The 18,404-nt window shown below is 40.3% G+C and overlaps 1 long non-coding RNA gene across 1 annotated transcript; it reads right to left on the minus strand.

Annotated features, from left to right (window-relative positions):
* Nucleotides 1-2,263: 2,263 nt before the first annotated feature.
* On the minus strand, nucleotides 2,264-3,608 carry LOC121685410. The gene is made up of 3 exons (XR_006023353.1): nucleotides 3,427-3,608; nucleotides 2,542-2,637; nucleotides 2,264-2,344 (listed from the first exon to the last, which is right to left on the minus strand). It is a non-coding gene; the product is annotated as an uncharacterized LOC121685410 (long non-coding RNA).
* Nucleotides 3,609-18,404: the final 14,796 nt, after the last annotated feature.

An 18,404-nucleotide genomic window follows, 5' to 3' on the forward strand; every position in this document is an offset into this window, starting at 1 on the left:
CGGCCGGTCTGTCCAGGCGCTGTCCAGGCCGATATCCGAGGGGTGGAGACGTCCACCCCTCACAGAGCTAAGTACCCGTTTTCTGCCTACCCTCTGCTTGTTGCTGTGCGGTGATTACTGCTATTGTTCCTGAGCCTACCCTCTCTTCTCCTGCATTAGAGGCGGCTCACTCGCCGGTTTCCAAGTGAGCTACGGACTACACGCCTCCAGTTATCAAGTGAGCTACGGTCTACACGCCTCCAGTTATCAAGTGAGCTACGGTCTACACGCCTCCAGTTATCAAGTGAGCTACGGACTACACGCGACTACACGCCTCCAGTTATCAAGTGAGCTACGGACTACACTCGACTACACGCCTCCAGTTATCAAGTGAGCTACGGACTACACGCCTCCAGTTATCAAGCGAGCTACGGACTATACGCCTCCAGTTAGCAAGTGAGCTACGGACTACACGCCTCCAGTTATCAAGTGAAGCTACGGCTTACAACTCGCCTCCAGTTATCAAGTAGGCTACAGACTTCGCTCGTCCCCTGTTCAACGGCGGCCGACTGTGTGTTCAAGCGTCATTGGATGTCAGAGGGGTGGAAGCGTCCGCCCCTCGCAGAGCTAAGTATTTGTTAATTGCCTCCTGAATGCCCTTTGCTGGGCCATAGACTTTTCTATAACTCTGGTGCTACTGCACTGCATTATTGACTGTCCCTACCTAGCAGCTCCTATCCCCTGGGCCCCCCTTGACTGCATTTTTGGTGCTGTTTAGAACTGTGTTGGACTGGTTGCACTCCCTGCCTAGCGCCACCCGGCTGCGGCCTTTGTGTCCTTACCTCTCTGCTCCTGCTGTCTGCCCGTTGCAGCTGACTACCTCATGAACTGTAGCTAAACTCCACCCTCCCCCCCCCCCCCCCCCTTTGCCTATAGCCCGAGTCCAAGTCGTATAATAGCCGTGTGGTGTGGATTGCAGTGGTTGGATTTCTGTGCTTATGATCGGCCTTATGTAACGGGTGATGAACTGTGTGTATTTTGGTGCAGTGAATTGTGTTTTTGTTACTCGGATGGGCTGGGGTCTATAGGAGGGATTTAGCTGCGTTCACTAAGTAGCCTCTGTTCTGCCACCAAACAGCTGCCACTGGGACGCAGGTCTGCTGACGGCGGGACCTGTTTCGATCGGAGGAGCCGACCACTGGGCAAAGTTGCTTCCGCTGACTTGGCCGCCGGCTCGTTGGGGGTGCTGGACATTCGAACACTGGGAGGGGAGCTCATTTGGTCGATGGGACTTTTAGCATTTAGCTCCTTTTATATGTAACTTAATAAAATACTGGTTTTTAATATAATTCTCGGACTCTTGGCATTATTGAGGAGTAGAGTGTTCTCCCCACTGCTAGAGATTGGGTTAAGGAGGCAATAGCGCCCTCCGCCTGTGACATGCACAATAATGCTTCTACTTTGTTTTTTCACATTACAAAACAAAACATACCCATGCATTTCAACAATGTGGCTGACCAGGATATATGATGCCGTCTTGTGCAGTGTGTCACGGTGCTCAATCTCTTATACTCCTCCATTGTTTCCTCTCCCCCTGAACTCTTCTCCAGAACCTCCTGGACCATCTATGGGTAAAAGAGAAACAATAACGGTGATACACTTGTAAAGAGAACTTACCTGCACCCTCGAAAAACACAGGAGATGTATTAAAGTGTAACTCAAGAGTACAAACAACCTAGGGTATATTTATGATAGTGTGGTAGCAAAATTGTGTTAATTGGTGGAGTTTTGAGCAAGACCGCAACACTGAATGGGCATAGGCTACAGTGAAAGCTAAGGGGGCAGCAAGCATGTTGAAAAAACAAACGCTATTTTAAACCACTGGCAGTGCTCAAAATATGATTACACTTGGTAGTGTGGTGAGGGTCTCTACAGACAAACTAAAGTGTTATAAACTTTTAAAAGTGTACAGGGAGATTATAACAAGACCTGTATCTGAAGGAAGAAAATTGCCTAGATTCGTGTTCTGTTAACGTCAAATGAGCGGGCGCGTTCGATCTTGCAGCACTGGATCTGCAAGCAGATCTGGCTGAATCTAAAAAGCATGCCTTACGTTCAGCCAGATCTGTGTAGTGCTGCAAGATTGAACGTGCCCGTTGATTTGACACTACCGGAACACGAAGCCAGGCTTCGGCATTTGGAGGACAGACAAGGATTTCTCCTAGTGAGATTTTAATTTTAATTGCTCACCCATTTGGCCTTTTCTGCTGCATCCCCTATGGCAGAGATTGATGTCCCTTGTTTGAAGAGGACCTCTCCATATCACTTGAAGAAATTAGAGTAGAAGAACCTGCTGGCACAAATTCTGCAAAAACACAAAATTGGAATCTTAAAGGGTTGCTTTAAGAATTTAAGAAATTCAGTTTCCAATTTTAGTTAATTTAATTCAACTAAAGGGTAACAAAATCTTTTTTTACCTTACCCACTGGCCAAGTGATCTGATATCAGATACATGCAAACATGGATTTTAAATTTATTAGCTAAGCTCACATAAAACCTTACCTTCTTCAATGAAACTTTCATAAGAAAAACCAGGATGCAGTTTGAGGTACTTGTTTTAGTCCACGGTACTGGACTTTGATGAGCATTTTGCCAACCCTTAAAACAAACAAAATCCATAATTATATAAACACAAGAACCACAATTGACTATCAGCAGTATATCAACTAACTTAAAGGAGAATTCCGGTGTGATATTGACCTAAAGTGTGTTGAAACATGATACCGAGTGTGAATGTTTGTCTCATAGCCCATCTCAGCTTGTCCCCTGCACTCCAAAATCTGGCGCTAGTTAGCAGATGCTACCAACAGCTTTTTTAATGGTGGTGCTTCGGCATCGGGCTAGCCATGCAAATAAATCACTGTTTTACACCATTTACGAGGCTCAATGTATCTCCACACTTCATTGGTAGACTTCCGAGGGCCCTGACATTTAAAACGAGACATTGAGAACTTTGAAAAAGCACTGGTAATTTACTTACAAGACGATTTATACAGACAGTATCTTCATGAAGTTTAGCGTTTGCAGCCATTCGTTACAAAAAGATTAAGACGTCGTCGACTCCAATAATATATTAATGTCAGTTTAGAGTGTCCCAAGTATTACAAATGATTATAAACTTGGCCATTTCAAATTGATAAGGTTATAATATAACCTACCGAAGTTAAGGTTAGCTTGCTGGTTAGTTTACCAACCATCTGAGTAGCAGCTAGCTTCTACAGCTAACGTTAGCGACCTTGCTACTGTTAAGCTAACTTCACCAATATTTCCTAGTAGGTCAAACACGTTGGTATGAAAATATATACCTGTGATGTGACATTACTTAATTCTATATTTGTAGTAGTTTTCATGCTAGCTTTCACAAGTAGCAGGAACAAAATACTTTACCTTTTACTATTCCATGCTGAACTTCAATGGCGTCCGTCTTTGAGGCATTCTTTTCAAAATCTCAACTGAAGGACGTTTTTCAGATGTTCAAAATATTTGAGGAAAAGGCTGCACATTTATCAGCGAGAAATTGTGCAACTTCCCACAATTCTTTTAGGGAACATTTTCTCTGAATATTTTTCTCGCAAATGTAGTTGATTTATTTGGGGGGAAACATAATAGTTATTTTTTTAAGGCGACTGCTTCAAGAAATTAAGTCATACTTTTTTTTTGTGTAATTTCCTTGGCACCAGGATTCATTTTTCACAGTGGCAGCACTTAAGACTGCAGTTATCAAACCTCTCCTGTTGTGTTTGCTGTCAAATGTCACCGATTGACAATTATTTCCAAAAATATTGTTACCTTATCCTGACTACCATGAGGTGCCATGACTTAACACAGGGCATCTGAACACACAAAACAATTTTTGATAATTTTCATGACAATTTGAGTGTTTTATTTAACACCCATGTGTATTCCCGGTCTCAAATATGACCGGCCATTAGAAATTAATCTGTGAGAAAATGGTCAGTGTATAAAATTGAGTCCAGACACATACTTGTTGATTGATTAGATGGACTGTGTGCTTCTGTACATTAAAACACACACACAAACACACCCTCACTCTCCTTCTTTGCTTCTATGCCAGCCCCCACTGGAACCTTTCCCCAATAGAATCTTCCCCTTTCTGACTTGCATGAGCTCAGGTCAATGAGGCCTACAGGCCATAAACAGCAAATGGAAGTTCAATAGGTTATATATTTAGAACACACGTTCATACAAAGGTCTATCACACCATTAGATGATAATATATGTTCTACTATGGATTTATAACAAGTTATAATGCAGCACACAAAATTAGTAAACATGAAACGAACATAACAGGAGGGTTAAAAAAAGAAACCTGGATTAATCTATACTTAACAATTACAGGCCTATTTCAAGCATCCCCTTTATAGATAAGGTTATTGAAAAAGTAGTTTTCAATGACAACCTCCAGTCAGGCTTTCCTCAATATCATGCTGAAGCAGCCCTAGTCAAGGTCGTAAATGGCATTCACCTGAATGCAGACTCTGGTAAAATACAGTACATACATTTAATAAATTCAAGTCCTACCTAGTAGACAAGGACTACTTTGTTTCTATCAGCACCTATGTATCAGAGAAAACCACCATGCCATATGGGGTTCCACAGGGATCTATTCTTGGGCCCCTTAACCTGTACCTGTTTAACCTGTACATGCTCCCTCTTGGACAAAGTACAAGGTAGCTTATCTATGCAGATGACACCCAGGTCTACCTTGCTCTCTCACCAAATGATGTTGGTCCCATTGAGTCACTGGGCCAATCCCACAGACTATGGTGCACATTCTTGCAAAATTTGTAAGGGCTTAGGGCTGTCCCAATGCCTCATTTCAAAAAGCGTGAGGGTTTGAGTATACACACTTACTGAGCCCCTTTCCATGAGTCTGCATTGGACCTCAAAGCGTTTACCGCGGAGACCAGGGAAATCCAGAAATTACAAAGGTAAACAACACGACACACATGCATAGTGCACGTGTCAGCAACGTCTTTGTTATTAACCATTGTGAAGTGCTGTCCCAATTTCATTTATACCTATTTGAGCCCATGTGGTCTCACACACTCACTCACTTAGCACCTGAGATCAATTAAGTCTGTGAGTCCTTAGTCCTCAGGGCTCACTTTGGGATTGGCCCATTGTGTCTGTGTCTTGAAAAAGTGAATTGCTGGATGCAACATAATTTCTTACAATTAAATAAAGACAAGACAGAGTTCTGTTTTGGAATTGAGATTGAAACTCAGCACCTATTTGGAATCTAGAGCACTTCAAACCAGAACCTGTGTCAAAAACCTTGGTGTAACAATGGATGGAGATCTTAATTTCAATGAGCACATCGAACCAATAACTAAATCAGCATTTTGGTACCTTAGAAATATAGACAAGATTTGTGCCTAAGCAGGATTTGGAAACGAATCCATGCCTTCATATCATGCAGGGTTGTTTATTGCAATACTTTCCTCACTGGCCTCCCCCAAAAGTCTATCAGACAGCTCCAACTAATACAAAATGCAGCAGCCAGAACAAAGAAAGGAGATCACATCACCCCAATCATCAGGTCCTTGCACTGGCTCTCTTAGATCTACTGACGCTGGTCTGCTTATAGTGCCCAAGGTCAAAACTAGGTTGAAATGGCATTTAGCCATATGGTGCCCACTGCTGGAGATGCCTAGAGATCAGATTTGAGTAAAAATTAGACTCTAATATTTTCTACTGCCTTAGATTAATCTGATGTCTTTAGGTTGAGTTATAAAGTGAATTTATTATTATTATTATTATTATTATTATTATTATTATTATTATGTCTTTATAGTACTGTTTATATTAGGCTACTGTTTACATTATTGTGGGCTACATATTAATCTTGTGTCATTAGCCTACATGTAAAGCACATTAGATGACCACTGTGCATGATAATGCACCACCTTCTTTGTATATCGCATTGCACTTTTTTGCACTTCTGGTTAGACACAAACTGCATTTCGTTGTCTCTGCACTTGTACTCTGCACAATGACAAAGTTTAATCTAATCTATTGTGCTATTGACCCCTTGCAAGTGATGTCACGTTTTGTTCGCGCCACAGCAAAATAGCCTAGTGGATGGCAAGAACACGAATCAAATCAATGGGTTGTAATGGGACATATCGCACAGCTAGGAGATTATAGTGAGATTTAACCGTAGTAATGCCCTTCCACGACTGTTGGCTTATTGTTTGGAATACAACAACATCCCATGTTCTTGCATAGATATATTTTGGTTTGTTTTCTTTGTGTTTCGGGAGTATTTCAACCACAATTGCATGCTTATCTCCTCAGTGTATGAAGCACAGCAGCGTTTGCTATAGCAACCATAGACTCTGAACAGGACGGCAGATAGCACTTAGGCAAAGTCTTTGGCAAGATCTGAATGTAAACAGATAATACCGTTCAAGTTTTTTTATTTCCTATTTCTTTCAATTCTTTAACTTAAGACATGTAGGCCTAAGAAGTAAGTTTATTCGCTGGGCAACGTACAAACTGACGAGTTACATTAGCCCTAGCACTATGAGCTACAATAAACGTTAGCTAGAATAGCTAGCTTCTAAGTGTGGCAGCTAAGTTATTATTTCATGTTCTGTTATGACATTCTTAACGTTTTGACTATGTTACAACTGATAAAAGCAAGACAAATAAAGTAACCAAATCGCTTTGCAATATTTTAGTCTAGAAATACTTATGGGTGTTCATTTACCATAATGTTAATTACAGTAGCCTAACGTTATGACCTAACGTTATCTCCACTTGCTGTTACCACCAGTTTTATTAACTTTACATTTGCGATCATGACCCATTTCATCTAACAACACCACTGGCATCTTTCCTTGACTATCAGACCCCAAACAGCAATACATTGAACTACAAAGATGTTATAGTAATGGTGTTCAGTTCATCATAATCATTATGACATAATGTAATTTGCCGTCCATCTCCTATCTTTTTGCCGTCCAGCATGGAGCCGTCACGTGACTTAAGTCACGTGTCTGCAAGGGGTGAATAAATAAATTTACAAACTAGAACCTTAGAATGTAGGCTTCTAAACAAAGGATGTATGGCATTAGGTTAATTTATGCCTATCAAATATTAGCCTAAATAATTAAATGTCAGATACTTTTTAATAATTATAGTTGCCAATTAAACTATTTTAGCTTCCTTAGTTCTAACCAACGTGTCAGCTGCTTTTGGCGCCAAAAACTTGACGCTGTCATCAGACAACCAAGGGAGACGTTGAATGAAAGATTCTTTGAAGATGACACTGGTTAGATCTCCTCCAAGGTTGAACTTATTTTTCAAAGCTGAGTTGACAGAGGAGGTGAATAGAGATTACATTGGATAACCAGTCACACGAGATTTAAGGGTAAGTGTAGTTTGTCTTTTTATGTTTGTAACGTTAGCTAATAATAATAGAAAATATGAACCACCATCTTCTTGGCTAACATTAGCTATCTGCTAACATTAGCTAGCTAGCTAGTTAACCAGAGCTTTGCTGAGGAGCTAGGGTGAACGTAGACCTAGTTTAGAAATAATTCGGCACCTTTTTGTCCCTTCATGCTACAAATAACTTACTATTAATACAGTAAGATCTAGCTCTATCTAGCTAGAGCTATGTGTAATGTCAATGTTTAACGTGATGTTAGTGGCTAATGGCTACCTTTAACATTAGCAGTTAAGCATAAGGGAGGTTTGGAAGAAAACGGCCGTAGTCTCTCATTTGGCAACATGACAAGTGGGTGTGATAATTACCTAACTTGTAGCTATTTTCTTGATTAATGCAATTTACTTCCTGCATTTCAGAGTCTTTACTTTTAAGATGAAGAAATAAAGAAAGCCTTCTCTGCCTCACAGAGGACTTGCTGGGGGGTTCGTGGGCATCAAGATCCCTGTGGAACTAGATTCTGAAGGTGGGCTTAGCACATTTCTGTTTTCAACATATATATAATATATTGCAACTTGGCATGTGTGATGTGTTACATTGCCCCTAATCTTTTGAATTAATTTCTGTAATCTCTTTATATATACATATTGCCAAAAGTATTGGGTCACTTGCCTTGACTCGCATATGAATTTAAGTGACATCCCATTTTTAATTCATAGGGTTTAATATGACGTCGGTCCACCCTTTGCAGCTATAGCAGTTTCAACTCTTCTGGGAAGGCTTTCCACAAGGTTTAGGAGTGTGTTTATGGGATTTGACTATTCTTCCAGAAGCGCATTTGTGAGGTCACACTGATGTTGGACGAGAAGGCCTGGCTCTCAGACTCCGCTCTAATTCATCTCAAAGGTGCTCTATAGGGTTGAGGCATATGCGAATCAAGGCAGGTGACCCAATACTTTTGGCAATATAGTGTATAGGGTTGTTTTGTTACTGTAGGACAGGGATCACCAAATGGCGGACCGCGGTCCGAGTCCGGACCGTGACGTGATCCTATCCGGACCCAGACCATAATAGCCTAATTTAGATTTTCACGTAAGATTTCAAAGCTGCGCTAAATGTTTCGTTGGTTAGGATAACAGCATTTACTTCAGGAGCTTCAGGAACCATCATTTCGCTTGCTGCTACTCAGCCAGTGAAATCTGTGAATTCTGATAAAGTCGAGTCAGTGAGTAAAGTAGCCTACTATGGGGAAGAGACTGATAGCCTGAAACAAGCGAGGAGAGGAGACGGGACGAGAAACAATCAGATGGATATCTAAGTTAACGATAAGTAAGTTATTTTCAAATCATCGATTGCTCAAAGAGGAGAAAGCTAGACAGCGAGAACAGAGCTTTATATAACGATACGGGGGCAATACCACGCAAAACTGTCACGTCCGTAACGCCAACTAAATATGGATGTGACAGTTTTGCGCATAATTGCCCTGGACCTCTTCTAGTCTGAGAAAGGCGATTTTTAAAAGCGCCAATTTGAAGCACCTCTACTAGACAAAGCATATATTTTGAGCAAGCATAGGGTAGGCTAGGCCCATTTAACAGTGAATTGAGACCACAGAATATTTTACGATTTAAGAAGGCAATATGATTGATCCACCACAAATCTAGTTAAGCCTACATGCATTCACTGCCCAACAACGTGATGTTCCTCGGTTTCCAGGATTTCGGGTCAACATAAAAAAAAAACTAAAAAAAATAAATTAAACTTGCTGATTAATGGGTTCAAGGAACCAGCCTTGTCTCAGCTCAAATTTTATTTTAAGTTCACGTTAAGATCTTAAAAATAGCCAAGGCTACTCAGTTTTTCTCCCCAATCACTCTTATCTTGCCTTATTTATCCTCATTTCGAATGTTGCCTTTTAAGCTACTTATTTTATTTCACATTAAACATTAGGCCTAGGCCTACAATCTTCTATTTCTTGAATTTCCCCTTGGGGATCAATAAAGTATCTATTTATCTATCTATCTATCTACAACTAGGCTCCATCCATCCATCCTAATATTATATATATACAGTGGCGATTCTAGACATTTTTAACAAGGGTGGCACTAGTGAGGCACTGATTAATTCAAGGGTGGCATGAGGCAAAACATCCAGATTCAGAAACAGGCTCAAGATGTGAAATTAGCACAAATACATTAGGGAAACCAGATGCAAACACCATACTCATAAATTGAAGGACAAAAAAACACAAATACCTTACTCTCACATAAAATGTCTTTGTATTTGAATAAAATGTAATACAAACATATTAAATTATCTAATTATCTAAGTTGTCTGTCACTGGGCTATGCTGTTCTAAAACAAATTCCATCATGGGGACATTAAAATATAATCAATTTTATTATATTACTGTAAATGAAGATATGCAAAATATACTCATCCAAGACATTTCCCCCACTCTATGGCCATCTATTTTTGTAGCTGTTACAATAATTTGACCTGCTTTTTTGTCTATTTGTTTATTTTCTCAAGAAACGTGAGGTTGGTATGAAGGAGTGTATTGTGTATGTGAGCAATTTCATCTTCCTGAATCTCAATATTATGATCACAACAAGTCTGGGCAAATTATTAATTAAATTTTCACGTGGGGTAACTTGTTGCAGGGCATCCATAACCGGTTCCATGTCTTCCGATTAGATGATTAATCATCAGTCTCAAAAAACTTGAGGTTGGTATGAAGAAGTGTATTGTGTACTGTATGTGAGCAAACATTGTGCAACATATGTGAGAGTAAGGTATTTGTGTTTTTTTGCAGGGCAACCACATAACCGGTTCCATGTGTTTGAATTGGATGACTTCCATGTGTTTGAATTGGATGACTAAAGTTGTCAAGAAACTTATCTGCCTAAATCTCAATATTCTGATCACAACAACTCTGGGCAAATTACAAGTCAGCACCAGTGCTGCATTCATTGTTTTGCACTTTTATAATCACATCACCAAAAGTAGGTTATTGGTTTTACCAAAAGAATTTGGCACTATTTTTAAACTACAAACCTATAAAGTATTTTGATACAAAATATGATGTCATTTTTTCCAACTAAATAAAATAAAAATGACAACATACTATTTTGTATTTTACATACATGTATCAGACATACTGCCTATCCCTGGCTGTTGGCTGCAGCAACTCAAGCTAGGTAGTACTGATTGTTTTGTGTTTGTTTTGTGTTTATGTTAGTTTTGATCCAATTTGACAGCTTTGCTATGTTGCCCACCCAAAATTTCTAGCCCACCCAAATATAGTAGCCTAGCCTAGGTTAGAACCAGCCCTGCCCTGCATGGAGACATATTTTACGATAATAATGAAGAAAATGTTAGCAAAACCTCATTCATCTATTTGCGCAACAGCCCACATTCAATCCAGCGAGACAAGTAAAATAAATGTTTTTTTTTAAAGCTGTCATCGTCATAGGCACAATATTTAGGCTACCTCTTTAAAGCCTACACAAAGTTGCGTATTAAGGAGTATTTCCTGATCGGGGAAACCTTTCGTTCCGCAGTTCAATTGTGCCGCAGGACAATAAAGGCAAGCGTGTTTGCCACTTACATTTCTGACGTCTGACACTTCACACTGCTGCAAGTGCATCAAGAAAGGTCCCGCCTTACACCATGTTAATGGCCAATCGTAGACTAGGATTTGGGGTGGCCAATCGAATCTCAAGGGTGGCCTGTGCCACCCGGAGCCACCGCTCTGGCTCCGCCCCTGTATATATATTATACATACATACATATACATAGCCTAAACATTATGATGCTCCGGACCTTTGCTTGAGGAAATTTTCCGTAACTGGACCTCGCTGAAGATTAATTGAATACCCCTGCTGTAGGAGATTTCATGTGCTACCTAGATGGGTGCATGTACACTCTCTGTAGGAGGTTTACATTGTAAACATCTTGTAAATGTTCAAGCATAAGCTATCACAGAGAAGCTGAGACTACAGTGTCTTCCTAGCATTCGCCATTGTGATGTTTATTCTGTTAAACAATGAAAATATCGATACCTGAATTGAAAATGTTATACAATGTCACTCGCCCCTTAAACATTTCTCTCTCTCTCTCTCTCTCTCTCTCTTTTTCTCACCCCCCCACACACATCTCTCTCTCTCTCTCTCTCTCTAATACATACCTCCCTCAAACACATCTTGTTCTTTCACACGTGTCTCTCTCTCTCACATACAAACACACTCCCCTCTCTCACACATACACATACCCTCTACAGTGTTTCCCCTAGAAATGTTTCCAGTAGCAGTGCTGTTACGTGCCAGAAGTTGTAATCAAGCCATGGTAGGGGGCTTATTTTTTTAAATCTATGGATGAAAATATTTTGGCTGTAGCTTCTTTAGAATTTTAACCATCCACACAGGTGGAATAGTTATGATGATGCAGTAAGAAAGTATGAAGTGGTCACCTGTGTTGTTAGCTAGTTAATCTAATTATAATGTAATGGCCATCTATGCTATTAACAGTCCCTCCAGGATTTTGCGATCGCAACAATTAATGCAAATTCGACAAATCCCCTCAAATTCTGTGTGACCTTGCAATTTTGTCCAAACACCGCAACTTGTCCGCAAATTTGACCAATCATTGTGAAATTTCACCTACCACAACAGTCCCTTGCGCAGAATATTGAGCCAGATGCCAAACTCATTTTTGCAGACATGAGAGACCGCCAGAGACTTGTTCGTTCCTCTGCCGTTTCGATGACAATAAATAGAAGGCTAACATTAATGGTCTGCTAACTTGCATCTCTCAACCTGGTGTTGCTAGGCTGTGAAAGTAAGTTCATATAGGACTACTTGGTTTACTTACATTTCAGTAGGCTATCCAACCCATTGGCAAACTTTTACATCTAAAGATGTCCTTGTTACACAAACTAGACTGACAAGCTCATATCACATTTGTTTGTGAGTCTAGTTTGTGTAATGCTTACCAAAATCATAGAAATGAATACCATTACAAGACACTTATCTCTTCTATGATCCAAGAAAGATTTCATGCATCCACATATCCTAATGCACTATGCAAAAAGTTATTTCCGCTCTTACCCAAAAACAGTGAGATTCACTCAGATATTTAATTAGGCTACTCTCACGTCCTTAAAGTGACAGGCACTCAATTAGTGGCCCAACTGTAGCTGTCATCTCCACTGTTATATCTGAATAAAAGGCCTTAATAATAATAAAGATTTATTGCTTGAATGATGGTTTTGTTTGTTAATTGAGGCTTTGTGTTATTGGGGGCCACGCAGCGAAGCTGTGTAGGCACCTATTGTGTTTGTATGTTTTCTTCCCTATTATTCCGCCATGGGAGTCTGGCAGCCCATAGAACCGTTTGGTAAAAAGTTATGAAATTTGGCACACTGATTGGGGACAGTCCAATGAATCATTTCACCAAATCAAGTTTCATGCCGGCACCTCTAGCGGCACCAACAGGCCAAAGTTGGATGTGCGTTCATGCGCATAACTTTTGACCCATTGGCCTGATTTTCAAAAATGAGGTATCTTTGGAATCCTTGGACCAAGCCGAGTTCTACACATCCTATGCCGTCAATTTCCGCCATGATGGATTTTCCGCCATATTGGATTTGATCAAAAGTGAAACTAAATTTTCACAGGTCACAAATTTTATCTAATCGTCACCAAACTTGACACACATTATTTTCAGACCATGCCTTATCAATGCATTACTTTCTGGAGCAATTGACAAAAGCATGCGTCTGTAACAGCCAATCGAAATTGGTAGCGAAGCCGCCAAACAGGAAGTGAGCTCATATCTTGGAAACCCTTTCAGGCATCAAAATCAAACATGGTACACGGACTAAGGGTCAAATTAGGAGAATGCTCAAGAAATTTGGTGACCTTTGACCTCTTAGCAAAAGTGCATTTTGGCTTGAAACTATTGATGTGTTTGGAATTAAAACTTACTAGTGGTGTCTGTTAATACTGTGGGAGGTCTGAAAGATGACAAATGGCAACTTCTGATGTCACTGTAATCGATCTAGCTGCCATCTTGGATTTTGTCGGAAACACAAAAACATTTTCACAGGTTACGCATTTGATCTGATCTTCACCAAAATTGGCACAGACCATCTTCACAGAATGCCTTATTAGTGCATTACTTTCTGAAGCAATTGACAAAATTGTTTGCTCGTGACAGCCAATCGAAATAGGTGGCAACACTGCTAAACAGGAAGTGAACTTAAATTCTAACCAATCTTCGGTTGTTTGACATGAAACTTGCTGTGACTGCTTATAGCCATATATCTGATGTAACAACATTGAGTTGCATGGCAACTCCAGCTTGTTTGCTTGGCCCCCTCATTGCTGCTTGCAGCTATATTTGGGGGCCAAGCAGCGAAGCTGCGAGGCAACCCATAGTGATTCTATGTTTTCTTCCCTATTATTATTACGCTTCCGCCATTGAAGTCTATGGCAGCCTATAGAACCGACTGGTGAAAAGTTGTGAAATTTGGCACACTGATTGGGGACAGGCCAATAATTAATTGCACCAAGTTTCATGCCGGCACCTCCAGCGCTCTAGCACCACCAACAGGCCAAAGTTGGACGTGCGTTCACGCACGTAACTTTTGACCTGTTGATCCGATTTTGAAAAATGAGGTACCGTTGGAATCCTTGGACCAAGCCGAGTTCAACGCATCCTATGACGTCATTTTCCGCCATGATGGATTTTCCGCCATTTTGGATTTCATCAAAATCACTTAAAACGTATCAGAGATCACACATTTTGTCCGATCGACACCAAACTTCATAGATATCATCTACAGACCATGCCTCATTAATGCATTGCTTTTTGTCTTCGGCACTAAAACCGTTCGCGCCTAACAGCCAATCGAAATTTGCGGCGAAGCCTCCAAACAGGAAGTGAGCTCATATCTCAGCAACCCATTCATCTATCATAACCAGACTTAGTCCATGGACTCAGGACCCAATCAGGGGGACGCTCAAGAAATCTGGTGACCTTTGACCTCTAGGGGGCGCTGTAATTAAGAAACATGCCTTTTGGCCTGTAGCAGCAGTTGTGCTTAGAATTAAAACGCACTAGTGGTGTCTGGTACTACTGTTGATGGTCCTTAGGCCGACCCAGGCCAACTTGTGATGTCATCGTAATTGATTCGGCCGCCATATTGGATTTAATCAAAAACACGAACAAGTTTTCACAGTTCACAAATTTCATCTGATTTTCACCAAAATTGGCACAGACCATCCTCAGACCATACCTTATGACTGCCTAATTTTCTGGAATTATTGACAGAAGCATTGGCCCGTAACGGGCAATCGAAATTTGCGGTGAAGCCGCCAAACAGGAAGTGAGCTCATATCTCAGCAACGCTTTCATGTATCAAAACCAAACGTAGTACATGCACCTTTGAGCCCATCGGGAGGACACTCAAGAAATCTGGTGACCTTTGACCTCTAGGGGGCTCTGTAATTGACAAAAATGCATTTTGGCCAGTAGTTGCTAATGTGCATTATTCTGCAATGGAAGTCAATGGCAGCCCATAGAACCGTCTGGTAAAAAGTTGTAAAATTTTGCACACTGATTGGGGACAGCCCAATAATTAATTTCACCAAGTTTCATGCCGGCACCTCAAACGCAGTAGCGCCACCAACAGGCCAAAGACGTAACTTTTGACCCGTTGACCCGAATGTCAAAATGAGATCATTGGAATCCTTGGGCCAAACCGAGTTCAACACACCCAATGACGTTAATTTTTGACCACTATGTTTAAATCACAGCAAGTGTGATCATATCTCAGTCAATCTTTTATTTTTGATGAGAAACTGATGACAGCAAGTTCCATCCAGTTCATTCTAATGCGTGCGTGCGAGAGTGGGGCGGGTGGGATGGGCAGGGGCGGTTGTGGCGGTGGGCTGGCTGGGGGAGGGGGCGGCGACACTCAGCCCTGGTTCAGCTCCACAAAATCAGTTATGTTTTGATGTAAAACTTGACCTTGTAACTCAGCCAATCTTGAGTTGTTTGGCATGGAACTTTCTGTGACTGCTTAAGGCTATATGTCTGATGCAACGGCATTGACTTACATGGCAAATCTGGCCTGCTGAACTACCTGCTTGGCCCCCTCATTGCTGCTTGCAGCTATATTGATTCTATGTGTTCTTATTATTATTATTATAACGAAACACTCATTTGCCATTGAACCATACAGTAAAAAGTTGGGAAATTTGGCACATTGATTCGGTATAGTCATATGATTAATTTCACTAAGTTTCATGTCAAGTGCTCTAGCGTCCCCAATGTGTCAGATTTTGCATTACATCTATGCGCTTAAAGTTTCAACCATACAAATTGAGGTATACTTGGAATCCTTGGATGAGACTGAACTCAACTCAACCCCATGACGTCAATTTCCGCCACGTTGGATTTTCCGCCATATTGGATTTAATCAAAAACACTTAAAAGGAATCAAAGGTCATAAAGTTTGTCCGATTTTGACAAAACTTGGCGCAGATGATTGTCAGACCATGACTCACAAACGCATTGCTTTTTGGAGCCATATTCAAAACCTGTTGCCTGTCACGACCAATCAAGTTTGGCGGCAAAGCCGCCAAACAGGAAGTGAAGTAATATTTCAGTAAAGCTTTAATGTATCAAAACCAAACTCAGTACATGGGCTCAAGACCCAATAAGGAGGAGGCTCGATAAATTTGATGACTTTTGACCTATAGGTGGCGCTATAATGAGCAAAATTACATTTTGGCCTGTAACGGGTAATGTGTTTGAAATTAAAACTTGCTATTGGTGTCTGTTAATGTTAATGTTAATGTACTAATGGTGTCTGTGGGAGATCCTAAGGCCGACAGATGTGAATTTGTGATGTCAACGTAATTGATCCGGCTGCCATATTGGATTTAATCAAAAACACCTAAAAGTTTTCAAAGGTCACAAAGTTTATCCGATTTTCACGAAACTTGACGTCAGATGATCGTCAGATGATCGTCAGACCATGACTCATAAACGCATTCCTTTTTGGAGCCATATTCAAAACCTGTCGCCCGTCACGACCAATCAAGTTTGGTGGCGAAGCCGCCAAACAGGAAGTGAAGTGATATCTAAGCAAGGCTTTTGCGTATCAACACCAAACTCAGTACATGGTCTCAGGACCCAATTAGGAGAAGGCTCAAGAAATTTGGTGCATTTTGACCTCTGAATGTCGCTATAATCACAGGAAGTATAGTCATATTTCAGCAACGCTTTGACATAGATAAACCAAAGTCTGTACATGGGGTCAGGACCCAATAAGGATGAGGCTGAATAAATGTAATGACCTTTGACAACTAGGGGGCGCTATAATCACAGGAAGTGGGCTCATATTTAAGCAATGCTTTCACGTATCGAAACCAAACTTAGTATATGGACTCAGGACAACATCCTAAGGAGGCACAATAATTTTAGCAACCTTTGACCACTAGGGGTGCTATAATTTGCAACACTTTCTCGTATCGACACCAAACTTGGTAAATGGACTCCGGACCATATCCTGAAGACGCTCAATATATTTAGTGACCACTAGAGGCGCTATAATTATAAACACTTTCTCGTATCAACACCAAACTTGATATGTGGACTCGTGACTACAACCTGAGGACGCACAATAAATTTGGTGATGTTTGAGGTGTGCTTATGTGTGGGGAGCTATTGGGTTGTGTGGGGGAGGAAGTTTATCTGTGTTTATATCTGTGTGTGGGACGGGGGGTTAATTGGGTGTGTATAATGTAGCAAAATTGGGTTGTCATGACAACTCCTGCTCAACTGATTGGCCCCCTCATTGCTGCTTGCAGCTATATTTAATAGTGTTTTTTCTCTCTCTCTTCTCTTTCCCAAGGTGTTTCTATTCCATCAACCCAGCGAATAGATCTACAGTGGAGGAGACAAACACATCTGTCTTCATATGTACCACAGAGTTCTCACCCCAATTCTGATGTCATGATGTCTGATTATTGACTAAGCTCAGTAAGATTTTACTTTGAGTTCTTTATCTGGTTAGTTCTTCAAGGTAAAGAGTTTAAGATATATTTTTGTTTACATTCCATTGTTACTGAGTGCTTTTTGCCAATGCCAGTTTGTAGTACACTAATGTCTGTAAACTCTTTCCCTAGAATTTACAGAGGTTTTGCTCCAATAAAGTCTTTTTGGTTAAAAAAAAAAAAAATTTGTGACAACTCTAGACAACTCTAGAGTGTGACAACTCTAGACAACTCTAGATCTGTATATGAACAGATGATGAAACATACTTGTATAGAAGGCTGGTATTTCAGATCTATACTATACTTGAGTCTTTAAACCATTGCAATATTCAGATATTGCTTTTGCATAAATAGTTATTAATGCATCCAAAGACATTATATCGTAAATAATTGTTGAGGAGTATCTACAAACAAATTCAATTAAATAACACTCCTATAATGAGGCTTTTACAGTGAAATAATGTTGCTTGTTTAATATTTTTTCAGTAAAATTGAATGGGATTTGATGTACAAGAAGTGGCAACTTGATATAAATTTTACTGGAATTTTTTTTATATAGTCATGCTAATTTAGCAGAAATCCAAAGTTGTATATGCAGGTTCAAAATGTTAAATTTACAAGTTGTTTTGTAAAGATTATTACAGTTGTGCTTTTTTACCGACTTTCTGGCAACACAGTAGGCTTATTTTTTCCTGCAAAAAATACAGGAATTTTTTTCAAGGGCTATATATTTTTGTAGTAGAACTGTGAATGCTGAACCGTGAAATATTCACAAGTTGATGTTTTCACCATGAACTTTGACAGTTAATTTCAAAGTAATTTCGACCAAATTACCACGAACTGCAATGAACTTTCATAGTAGAATTGTAAACATGGATGAT

The sequence above is a fragment of the Alosa sapidissima genome, chromosome 16 (assembly GCF_018492685.1).
Source record: "Alosa sapidissima isolate fAloSap1 chromosome 16, fAloSap1.pri, whole genome shotgun sequence".
Classification (NCBI taxonomy): domain Eukaryota; kingdom Metazoa; phylum Chordata; class Actinopteri; order Clupeiformes; family Clupeidae; genus Alosa; species Alosa sapidissima.